This window comes from Telopea speciosissima, chromosome 6 (genome assembly GCF_018873765.1).
Source record: "Telopea speciosissima isolate NSW1024214 ecotype Mountain lineage chromosome 6, Tspe_v1, whole genome shotgun sequence".
NCBI lineage: Eukaryota > Viridiplantae > Streptophyta > Magnoliopsida > Proteales > Proteaceae > Telopea > Telopea speciosissima.
The window spans coordinates 11,983,837-11,997,493 of NC_057921.1; positions in this window are offsets into that span (position 1 = coordinate 11,983,837).

Here is a 13,657-nt window from a genome sequence, read left to right on the forward strand (position 1 = left end):
GGAAAGCTGTGCTGAGATTTAGTTGAGATCCCAGTACCTGTTGCAGACTCTTCCAAAATCTTGAAGTGAATCGGGGGTTCCTGTCAAATGCGATGCTGATAGGCATGCCATGTAGGTGGACTACATTCTCAATGTCTAGTTGGGCCAGCTTTTCCATCGAATAGTTTATTTTGATGGGAATAAAGTGAGATGCTTTCGTCAGTCCGTCCACAATCACCCAGATTGCATTCATCCCTTTCCTGGTGTTGGGTAGATTGGTCACAAAATCCATGGTAATTCTTTCCCATTCCTACTCGGGAATAGGGAGTGGCTGCAATAACCCATACGGTCTATGTCTTTCTGCCTTCATTTATTGACAGGTGAGGCATTCGGACACATATATAGCTATAGTGTGCTTCATTCCAATCCACCAACAGTACTTCTTCAGATCCTTGTGCATCTTTGTACTCCCAGGGTGGATTGAGTAGGGTGAATTATGTGCTTCCCTATGAATTCGGTCCTACACATCATAGTTGTCAAGCATGCACAATCTAGCTCTAAATTTTAATGCCTCGTCATGGGCCAGTGAGAAGTCTGGGTCCCTGTAAACTCCATGCTGCACTTCCCAGATTATCTTGGCTAGATCGGGGTCTTTGGGCTGCTTTTTAATTATTTCCTCCTAGATTGATGGTTGTATGTCCATAGCTACTAGTTGCATAGCCGTCCCTTCGATCATAAGTTCCAAATTAAATTTTTGAGCTTCAGCTATCAGTTGCTCGCTTACAACCAAGGAAGCAAGGGATGCAGTTTGGGATTTCCTACTTAATGCATCCGCCACTACATTGGTCTTGCCAGCATGGTACTAAATCTCAAAGTCGTAATCCTTCTCCAATTCTAACCTTCGTCTCTGTCTCATACTTAACTCCTTCTAGTTGAAGAAATACTTTAGACTCTTACGATCATTGAAGATCTCACTCTTTTCACCATAGAGATAATGTCGCCATATTTTCAATGCAAAGACTACCACAACCAACTCTAAGTCATGAGTGGGGTAGTTCTTTTCGTGTTCCTTCAGCTGCCTTGAGGCATAGGCGACCACTTTACCCTTTTGCATCAATACACTGCCAGTCCTGTTCGAGATGCATCGGTGTATATCACCATTCCTCCGGTGCCATCTGGAATAGTCAATACTGGCACCGTCACCAATCAATTCCTTAACTCTTGGAAGCTTTTCTCACAAACGTCGTTCCACTCAAACTTTGCACCCTTCTTTTTCAGCTTTGTCATGGGTGCTGAGATGCATGAGAAATTCTCAATAAATCGATGGTAGTACCCGGCTAAATCCAAGAAGCTTCGGTTCTCAGTGGCATTCTTTGGAGTCTCCCACTCGAGAATCGCCTTCACCTTGTCTGGGTCTACCTTGATGCCGTCTTTGGTGACAATGTGCCCCAAGAATCCAATCTGGTGGAGCCAAAATTTGCACTTGCTGAACTTGGCAAATATCTGGTGCTCCCGTAGTCGCTGCAACACAAAAGTAAGGTGTTGAGCATGCTCCTCTTCACTTTTAGAGTATACCAGAATGTCGTCAATGAATACAATAATGAACTTGTCCAACATGTCATGGAATACCCTATTCATCATGTCCATGAACGTTGCAGGGGCGTTGGTTAACCCGAACGATAGTACTAAAAATTCATAATGTCCGTATCGAGTTCTAAACACCATCTTATGAATGTCGCTGCTCTTGATCTTCAATTGGTGGTATCCGGACCTAAGATCAATCCTAGAGAAAACTCTTGCTCCCTACAGTTGATCAAATAGATCATCGATGTGTGGCAATGGGTATCGATTCTTGATCATCCATTTATTCGGTTCACGATAGTCGATGCACAGTCGCATACTAGCATCCTTCTTCTTCATGAATAGCACGGGGGCTCCCCAGGGAGACACACTAGGTCGTATGAATCCTTTCTTCAACAGATCTTGTAACTGGACTTGCAATTCTTTTAATTTAATGGGTGCCATTTGGTATGGTACCTTGGATACCGGTGTCGCACCAGGAATCAAATCAATTACGAATTCTGTCTCATGATCAGGCGGTAGCTAGGTCAGATCTTCTGGAAAAATGTCGAGAAATTCTCAATGACGTTAAGCTCTTCCAATGGCTTTATCTTTGCCTTGGTATCCATTATCATGGCCAAATAGCCTTGGCATCCATCATCCAACAAATTTCCCGCCTAGAGGGCGGATAAAGTTATTCTCATCGGTTTACTTTGGTACGTGAAAATCGAGCCATCATCCAACTTGAATGTAATTTTCTTCTCCGCACACATGATGTTCGCTCCATTGGCAGATATCCAATCCATGCCTAGTATCATGCCAAAGTCCTTCTTATTGAACTTAATCAAATGGGCGGTTAAGTTCTTCCCTCAAATTTCCATCAGATAGGGGTCGTAGACTTCCTTCAAGCTCGCGACACTACCGGTCGATGTACTGACTGTTATTCGTGCCCGATGTCCCTTGCTTGAATAGTCATCCTACTCACAAAAGTGGTGGAACTAAAAGAGTGGGATGCACTCGAGTCGAATAATACTCGCGCTGGGGTAGATGAGACAATCAGGGTACCTAGGGTTTGTATAAAATTAAGGATGCAATTAAGTTTTTGGCATCCACAAGTTATTTCCTACAATTTAGTAGTGTTAAGTGGACTTACCTGATATCACTTCGGGATTCACCTCCACTTCTTCATTGGTTAGCGCAAACACTTTTCCTCGAGTCCGATTGTCCCGTGGCTGAAAGGGTCAAGCGTGGGACTAGTTTGGAGAGTAAGTGTTGTATATGCGGTGTATGCATTCCCTAGCCATATGTCCTTCCTTGTGGCACACATAACATCTATTAGAGAACACGACTGGTGATGAGGCCTAGCTTACTTGGCTCGTTGCAGGTCAGGTTGGCGAAGCTACAATTGTCGCTTGACTTGCAGTTGGTTGGGTAGGCCGGTTATAAGGGGGCGAAAAGGGTTCTGGCCCACATCTGGCCGATGATGCTGAGTCAGGTTGGGGCTCGAACTAGCCCCTTGGAAAATCTTGTTCGGCCATTCAAAATTCTGATAGTTACTTGGCCTCTTGCCCAAGCTGGGTGACGTTGTAGCTTTCTCTTTCTCTTTCAACTTGTCTTCCATAGTCTTCGCCTTGTTGACCATTTGAGCGTAGTCCTGAATATCTAGAATTGACAGAATAGACCCGATCTCTGGCTTGAGTCCTTTTTCGAATTTCTTTGTCTTATTAGCTTCCCCCTTCAGGTGTTTCGACGCAAAATGGAACAAATCTTTAAACTGCTGCTGGTAGTCAGCACGGTTTTGGTTCCTTGCACGAGTACAGAGAACTCAGCTTCTTTTTTGTCTCTAAAGCTCTCAGGGAAGTAGTTCTTAAAGAAAACTTCTTTGAATTGCTCCCAGGTGGGATTTGGATGAGCTGCTTCAAGATTAGGCTTGGTTGCCTTCCACCATGCTTCCGCCTCGTTCTATAGTTGATATCCAAAACATATCAATTTCTGCGCACCTGTACATTCAAGTACGTCAAATGCCTTTTCCAAGGCGCTAATCCACTGTTCTGGCTGGATTGCCTCAGAATTTATCTTGGAAAACATAGGCGGCTGGAGCTTCTTAAATCTCTCCATTACCTTAGCTATAGAGTTTTCTGCTGTGTGTTGAGGCACAGGTGGTGGGAATTATATCGGCCGGTTGGGCGGTGGTGGTGGCACTGCTCGCTCTTACATCATGGCGGCGAATTATGTAGATATTTGGCCCAGCAGCTCCTGTTGTTGTTGCATGGTCCGCATCATGGTGGTGTTCACCTCTCCGGCTGCCATACCTGGCTGAGGTGCAGCGGCAGTAGCTTAGGCAACCATTGGTACCCTCGACGAAGTAACCGATACTTCAAAGTTCTGAGCTTTGGCTCCGTTTGGTAGCTCAACTTCAGGGACAAATCGAGGGCGTCTTCCACGACGACCACCTCAGTTGGATCTAGTATTGACCATGATTGATTCTTTGAAAGAAGCTTCATGTTCAATATTCTCACACCCTTAACTGGAATAGCTTTATAATTTCTAGCTATCACATGTACACCATAAATTCCACAGTTCCAGTATAATAGTGTTACCATTCCAGTAAGATGCGTTATTCACCGATTGTCATTGTTAAGAGTTTTATGCCTGTGAGGTGTTTTATGCCATAGTATGTTATACGTGATGTCATGTTAAAGATTTATGTTAAGTAGTGGTTACTTAGTCTTATACCTGTACCTAGCATGCAAGTCTCTCTAACTTTATCCTAGTGATAAGAGCATGTACGTATAGGTATCCTATATCACTCCTAACCTCGTCTGCTAAGGCAAGGTAGATGGCACGATCCTCTGGTCCGCTAGTATCTACGAGTGCTAAGAAAACAATCAATCGCTTCTCGGTTCGGGACTGTATCTCTCGAATCCAAGCTAGTCTCTTCCTCAATCGCCTAATGTAGAGCATGTTGCTAGGGTCTCCAAGCCCGAACAACACAATCAAGTCCTGCCACAGAGAATTTCTAAGTATTAGGTTTCTATGGCTACTTATCTTAAAATCATGTTTAGTACTATAGGTAAATAAAGCAATCATAGACAGGAAGTTAAATGGATCAGCTCGAGGTTGCACACAGTGTTACAGTGTTCTACAGGGTCTAACACACCACTCAAGTAGGGATAGGTGCAGTGTATGACTTTCTTATTTTGATCTGTAGCCTATTGGGTTTAATTTTGGTTGAGCTAGACCATGGGTAAGGTAGGGCCCTACTTGCAGGCATAATGCTATAAGAAATGTCCAAATTCCTAAGACTTCGCAGCCATACATCCTATGTACCTATATTGGGTTTTTCACACGCATCAATTACATAGAGGTTCATACATCCATGCGTACACATATATTACTTTATACATAATAGTTATGCCCAAATTAGGCCATACAAAAAGAAAAATTTATCTCCTTGAATTTCTTACTTCCTCATCCTATCTTGTATACACTTATGTAATTTTGCTTAATATTGATGTATTTATTTATTATTATTATTTTTTATCCTCAAAATCATACAAATGCCTTAATAGTGTTATTCATGGCATTACATTGTAGGAATCATAAGCCCATATGTCAACATTTCAATTCCTGCTGAAATTTCATTCTCTGGGTGTTTGGCTCAGTCGCCTAGTGCATTGCTCAGAGAATCGGGGCTTAGTTTAAAACAATCCGAGTGCTCATTGTATCATTCCACTTTCTATTCTAAGAGCTCCAAACCCCTAGGGCAGTGCTCAATAGGACTTTGTGACTAATTCCTCACCAAATCCAAGGATTTTTGCAAGTCTCCCATGCATCTATGCGAGTCTACAGTAAGTTTTCTTCACATTTTCTCTGTTATTGGACTGCTGCCCATGTTTTTCCTTCCCTTGGTTTAATTTACTGTTTTTCATGCCCTAATTCCTTTTCTTCTTTCCCTTCTTGCTTGCAGCAACCATGTCCACAAGCGGTAGACACAGCACAACGAAGAAGGCAGTGACCCACAAGCACCTGCTGTTTGACCCAGTGCCTTCTTCACCTTTGGCAGTACCCTCTCCATCGCCCGAAGATGATTCCTCGTTCGAGGAATCGGAGTTTGACCGATTTTGGTTCTCCAGGTTCAAGCATTCGTAAGATTGGGCGAAGTTCAAGTCTAAAAATATTGTGAATGGTAGGGTGGTGCAAGTTGATGACTTCTACCAGTATGGGCTCTATTCCAAATTCCATGCCCTAGGCTGGGCATCGATGTTGTCTCCTACGCTACCATGCTACCCAAACTTGGTTTGGTATTTCTATGGCAACCTTGTACCGGCTTGTGGGGTGCAAGGGTTTGGATTGGAGTGCAGGGTGAAAGGGGTAGACATAAAGTTCACCACTGCCATTCTAGCAGAGATTTTGGAACTGCCCGACACAGGCGACAGGTGTTACTACAAGCCTAGGGTAGACATTTTTGATATGTTTTCTTTGGAGACCAGGAGGACGGTCTTCAAAGTTTTGACTGGAGTTGAGGGGATTCCGAAGTCTGAGGGGGATTATAAGCCTACTGCCAGGATTATCAGCAGATGCATCTCCTACAACATCTATCCCAAGGGTGGGAACTGGGGTAGTATTTCTATGCTTTGGGCATACATTACTTACTACTTACTGGGGGCCGGCAAGGGGGTCCAGTGATCAAGCTCCCTTACTTGCTGATGTAGGTGATGCTCTACCATGCACCGAACCCATCAGATGGGAACCTGCCCTATGGGAAGTTCCTGACTCTTGTGTTCCAGTACTTTGGGGTTACACTTGCTGGCGAGTATGAGGGTAGTGACAGGTCAAAACTCATCAGCAAGACCTCCATCCAGAAGATGAAGATGCAGGGATAACCAGAGAGCGATCCTGAGTTTGAGGAGATGGAGGAGGGGCATGAGGCAGCAAAGGGGACAGAGTTGGGTGAGCAGGAGGGTGATCCAGTGGATCCTAATGTATAGTTTGGAGATCTACCTTCCTATGGGCAGACTGGAGCTTCTAGATCTTAGGTGCCACCTCAGGTACCTGAGTCCTATGGTTGGTCTGATATGATGGCACAGTTTCGATGTCTCCACACTCAGCTAGCTCAGATGTCGACAGGGATGGATTAGGGCTTCACTTCCCTGGAGGGGAGAGTAGGTTCTGTTGAGCAACGCCTAGACTTATGGGATTCCTACTACCGAGTTAACTCACAACAGACTCGACCTCCACAGAGTGATGATCCTCTATAGGAGTAATCCCCCAGCTTCAGTTTCATTTATAGGATTTGGGTCTCTTTTCCTACAACTTGACTTTATGTAGTTTTTTTTTTATTTTTTTATTTCCCTGGTGTACCTGGTAGTAGTACTTCCATTTAAACTTCTATGTAGTGGCTTCTTCTATAACATAGTCTTTATTAAAGCTTAATGTTATTGTTCTACTTTTCTCTATAGTCTATTATTCACAGTTGCCCCCTGTAAATTTTTAATTATTACATGTTTTACTTTCTTGCAATTTGTAACTCCTATTCCGCTGTCTGTGAATGTAGAAAGAGCTTCTTGCTTTGATACCAAGCTCTGTCACACCCCAAACCACCCCCCGGGAGGATTAGGTAGGTGACCCGAATTGCACTGTAGCAATCCGCCAAATCCCAAGGATCTAGAAGCAGTTAATCCATTCACAGACACACACATCCACCTTATTACATAATGTAAAACTCAGAATGCTGTGAAAAGCTATATTTACATTAAACATTTTAAAAGTAAAGTAAAACAAGAAAAAGAGAATATATATACAGCTCAAAATTTGTTCCTTCTCTCTCTCACTCCCAAAGAAACAGTAGCTCCTAACTCTACCAAATACAACTTTATACAAAAGAATATAAACTGGGCAAGGAAACCCAAGTCCTAAAAACAAAGCTTTAAAACAAAAAGAGACTCCAACAAAAACAAAAGGAGCCCTAAGAACAAAATAAAATCAGTAGCACCCTTCACGGGTCATCCTCAGCTATCACCGATAACACTCATACCAATGGTATGACCTCTGTTCGAGTCCATACCACTATTGTCATAACCACCATAGCACGCCTTTAGGAGATAAGCCTCCCCGCCACAGTAACATCCATCTGTAGGATCATCTAACAGAAAAACATATATAACAGAGTGTGAGCTCCACCGAGCCTGTGAATGAAAACATCACCATGCATGCACATGCAATCAAAACCATATGAGTCCTACATGAGGTGCAATTCATTTTATTTATTAGCCACCTAACATCACAACCAAGGTGGGTTAGTGCTACTACAATCCCCAAGACATGTATCCCTGGTGTGGGCTTTTAACCCCTTCCTGCGATACACCCATTGAGTTGTCGGAGAGGATCGATCACTTCCTGCATCAGTCACCAAGGTCAGCCCGACCAACCCTCTGGGATTAACCTGTGAGGCATCCATCCTTTATAATAATTTTCTTTTCTCTGGCTTATAGCCCATAATCACATTTTTGGTGTAATAACATTTCTTTCTTTTCTTTTCTTTCCTTTTCTTTTTCTCTTTCATATGGTTACTCTCACAGGCATCCAACACCTTAACCCCTGTTGGCAAGGGTGTGTAGCACGGGTGATGAAACTCTAGCCCAATGCATCTATATGGCATTGTATGAATTGGGTGGTGTCAACCGCATCCCATTCTACGGGCTACCACAGGCCTCATTTCCAAGCCGGCTACGACATCTAGTCTAGCTATTCACATCTAGCATTCAATGTACAATCACAAAGTTCACCAGACAAATATTCTCTATTCAATAGAATTCATAGTAATTGAATTAAGTGAATAGTATAATAGTATCATTATAATTTTTGTTGAAATATTAGCCGTGTCGCGTTTACATACATGGTGAAATTTCACTCACCTTGTTTTGCTCCTACTGGTTCAGTTGTTGGTTCTGTTCCGGCCGGTGTCTGACTGTGCAACTCGAGCACGGGATCAAATCCTAATTTATCAAATCATAAATGTGTGTCAATTAATATTCAAAGCTGTATTAATATCCTAGAGTTGGTCTAGGCTTACTAGTCTGACTCTGTGTTTATACTAATATTACTTGGAATTCTCCGGGTCTTGCACTGGGCTTTTGGGTCTATCTCCCGGTGCATCATCCAGAGATATGGAATTAAATCTGACTTGGTATCCAATAGTATAGTCAGTTAGTACATGGTCCAGACAGTCATACAAACCAGCACCCAGGTCAGCAGTTCAGCTGAAATCGTTCCTGGGCATGGTTACCTGGTCTTGTAGGGCCCACTTGGGTACCCAAGGTATGGAGGTCAGCAAACATATGTGGAGAGGGGTATTTTGGTTATTTACCACCTCATCACACAACCCTTAGGTCACTGGTGAAGGCCCAAAAAGACAGGACATCAATTCAGTCCAGAATATATCTTTGGACGTTTCACTGGGTGATTGGGCCAATCGCCTAGTGCAATGCCCAGAGCCTGTTTGAGATGAGTTTTGGGCTGATTTCATGGATTCTGCAGTATGGGCTGCCATGGCATTGATCATGGATGCATGTGGGATGGTCATGGACCACATTTGGAGTATAATCCAATGGCTCCAATGGTTCCAATGGTTTTGGGTTTAGTTTACCCATTTGGAAGTCAAGAACTGTTCTGACAGCACAGAGAATAGCTGTCCAGGCTGAACTCAAGCTCAAGGATTCACTTTGGGCTGCAAGCAAGGCCTCTTTTATGTATAATATCATGGAAGGACACTGATCCTACACTAAACTAAGCAAGGATTAGCTTGCATGCAAAGATCCATGCCCAGATTGCCTATTCTGGGTGCAACTGGGCTATGCAGTCAGGCACAAAGACTAGTTTCAATCTCAGCAGTAAAACAATAGCAAGAACATGTATATAATGATAAGATCTTTCATGCAATAGCTTTGCATGTCAGATTTGATGCATCCCAAAGGCAACCCCATGGTGTTCTGGGCATTATTAGCCAGAAACACCATCCACAGAGCAGTGATCACTGCATAAACACAGAGGACAACAACACATAGAGGCAAGGTCGATTACCTGGGTATGATGTGCAACTAAGATAGAGTGCAGAATGGCAGCTCAGGTCCTTCTTCTTCCTCTTCCTTCTCTTTCTCTCTTTCAGCTGGGGTAGTAAAACGAAACGAGGACTGCCCCCCTCCTATTTATAGACTTGACCCCACTAGGGTCTGTTTGGCCTTGGGCTCCCCTCTTCCAGAATGCATTTTTAACTGAATTCTAGGCCATTCTGGCTGCACAGGTGGGGTCCACATGGTTCCAGGGGTAGGTAATGGTTCCTAAAATTCCCATCTACCCCTAGAGGGTGTTCATGGTCTGTATGGATAGTCCCTACATGTTTGGAGTCTAAAATACTCATTTTAGCTACTCTGGGCGATTCTTTGGGTCTTTGGGCCAACTACCTAGTGCATCACCCAGAGAATACAACATTGCTATATAGGCCCTGTGCTTGCACAGGTGCTTGGCCCAAGGCTTAGGCTTTGCACCAACACCTCATCCAAGGTCTGATACACATCTGAATAGGTGTGGGCCTCACCTTTATGGATAGGAGAGAAAGTACCTGGCTTTGATGCTGTACATCATGCTGTGGGTAGTGCAACTGCATGGGTCTGCAATCCATCTTCTGACAGGTATATAGGAGAACTCAACCACTGAGTGATGCTCCGCAGTGTGTTTGGGTGACTAGTCAGGGGTCCCTGTCCTTCATCCAAAATTCCAATCAGTCAGGGGCAGGCTTGACATTGTAGCCATCACTCCCTGGGACTTCTTGCTTAGTGCATCCGCTACCACATTGGCCTTACCAGGATGATAGTTGATATTGCAGTCATAATCCTTAAGTAATTCTAGCCATCTCCTCTGCCTCAAATTCAATTCCTTTTGGGTGAAGGTGTACTTCAAACTTTTGTGGTCAGTATAGATCTCACACCACTCACCATATGAGTAGTGTCTCTATATCTTCAGTGTGAAGCTCACTGCTACCAATTCTAGATCATGGGTTGGGTAGTTCTATTCACGAATCTTCAGCTGCCTTGTAGCATCAGCTATCACCTTTCCATGTTGCATGAATACACACCCTAACTAGCTTCTTGAAGCATCGCTATAAATAATGAAATCTCCCGTTCCTTGTGGAACAGACAACATTGGGGCAGAAATTAGTCTTTTCTTCAATTCTTGGAAACTCTTTTCGCAGTCCTCAAACCATATGAATCAAACTCCCTTCCTAGTGAGTCTGGTCATTGGTACAACAATGGTGGAAAACAACCTTTTGTAGTAACCAGCTAAACCAAGAAAACTTCTAATCTCAATTACACTTGTCGGTCTAGCCCAATACATAGCTTGCACTTTACTGGGTCTACCATAATGCCATCTGTTGAAATAATATGACCTAGAAACACGACCTTGTCGAGCCAAAACTTGCACTTCTTGAACTTAGCATAAAGCTTCTCTTTCTGTAGTGTCTGCAATACTACCCTCAGATGCTCCTCATGTTCTTCCTTACTCTTAGAGTAAATCAGAATATCATCAATGAAAACAATCACGTACTGATCAAGTACGTCATAGAACACTCTGTTCATTAAATCCATAAAGGCTGCCGGGGCATTAGTCAATCCAAATGGCATAACCAAAAACTCATAATGTCCATATTGCGTCCGAAACACTGTCTTTGGGACATCAGCCTCCTTAATTCTTAATTGATGGTATCCTGATTGCAAATCAATCTTCCTCCATATCTCTTTCGGGTGGCAATTCTACTAAATCCTCCAGAAACACGTTCAAAAAATCCCTCATAATAGGTACATCAGTTAAAACTGATCCCTTCACTTCAGTGTCAACAACTGAAGCTAAAAATCCTTAGCCTCCTTGCCTCAGCAACTTTCAGGCTTGCATCACCGAAATTATCACCAATGATAGAGTTCCTATCATCATCCCAAAAAATTCAAACTCTGGTTCCTTCACAGGTCTTACGACCACTCTCTTTTCAAAATAAAGAACACTAGCATGATATGTTGCTAGCCAATCCATTCCAAGTATAACATCAAAATCCTTCATTTCTAATAGAATTAAGTCTGCAGTTAAATTTCCATCCATAATCTCTACATCATATGCTTCACAAATTAATTCTATCTCTATCATTCCTCCAGAAGGTGTAGACTACACACAACTGGTAATTCAAAACTTTGGGAGCAACATTCAATCTAGTAGCAAAGGTACTCAATACAAAACTATGAGTGGATCCCGAATCAAATAGGACATAAGCAGGTATTCTAAAGATTTTCAGCATACCTAATCATACATAATTATTCATCAATTAGTATAGGGAAACCACCACACAACATCATCATCCTAAAACACTCATTCATAACATTTCAAAGTAAAGTAATTGTACCTGCCACAACAGAGGGAGACGCCTCTGCATCCTTCTTAGTCATTGCGAAAACCCTACTAGTGGCTCTTGGCTTTTGGTTTCCTTGAGTGTCCTTTTTGTTTTGGGCATTTTGATTGGCTTGCCCTCCTTGGGGGTTTCGCTCTGGCTACTCCTTCAGAGTTGGACAATTCCTTGCAAGATGTCCAGGTTCCTTACACTTGAAGCAAGTGAACGTTCCCACCAAACAATCGTCGTTGTGGTTCTTACCACACTTCTTGCAGTCAACATTTCCTTGAGGCTTTTTCTTGTGGAAGTTTTTCCAATTGTCCTTGTTTGCTGTAGGGGTAGCAAAACTCTTCTTGAACTTTTTCTTTAGTTCAACTTCTTCATCCTTTGTTGCATTCTTCTCCACAGCCTCATAAATCTGAGATTTGTGGACTACTTCAGCATATGTCTTTAGTTGCATAGGAGAGATACTCTTCTGGATCTCCACCCTTAAGCCTTGCTCGAACTGTCAAGCCTTCATCTCCTCCATACTCAACATGTGTGCTGCATACCTAGAGAGTTCCTTAAACTTCTTCTTATACATCATCACTATTTGGCTTCCTTGAGTTAAATGCATGAACTCAAGATCTTCTTTTGCTTTACACAAGGTGGGAAATACTTATCATCAAAAGCTTCCTTGAATCCATCGCAGGTGATTTGTCTATCACCTACTTCCAATATGAGCTTAGTCATTTTCCACCACTGATCCGCTTCTCCTTGAAGCATAAAGGTGGCACACATAACCTTCTGTGCATCAGTGCACCTGATCACTTCATAAACCTTCTCCAAGTCATTAACCCACTGTGGGGCAACAGCTGGATCGGCATTTTTTCCCGTGAAAGCTACCAAATGGAGGTTCTTAAAATCCTTAAGGACATGCTTGTCCTCAGTCTCAGTCACTTCCCTTCTCCCACCACTACCAACAGTTGGTGTAGCTTGAGCAGTCACCTCTACCCAATTAGTTTGGTTCTGTAATGCCCCAACAAGGTTGTCAATAGCGTCTCGTACTTGTTCCATCTGAATTTGCCCTTCATTCACTAGTGTTGTAGGGCTCTCTTGGGGCACTTCAGTCTGGCCTCTACCTCTTCTTCTCTTGGGTGCCATTACTTGGTCACCAAAAACATGGATTCAATTAATTCCCCATCCATAAAAAGGACTATCAATTCAATATCATCCATCATTCTAAACAGTCCATTTACATTGACAATCAATTCCATCCAGGTCTTATTCAATTCAGTTTTGTTCACTTAGCATTCCTATGCGATCAGACCACTAGTCTATAGAATCTATCTAAACCTATTGCTCTGATACCAAGATGGTAACGACCTCGATCCAAGGACCAGGTGAGGTCCATGACACCAGAGTCCAGTCGGAACCTCACAGGAAAATATTCGGTCAAGCATTCAATATAATCAAAGTGGATAAGATTAAAGACATAATAGTAAGCGGAAGATAACGATTTAAAACTTAAAACATGGTACTGATGGCTCTAACGTCTACAATCCATACTCTCAAAGGAGAGGAACCGAACTTTAAAAATATTTACAGTCATCCGGGTTCATGATTTTCCTTCAACATAAATATCCTTTACGACAGAAGAGTTCTATCTATTTCAAAGTAATAGACTCCAAAATGATCCTTAGATCA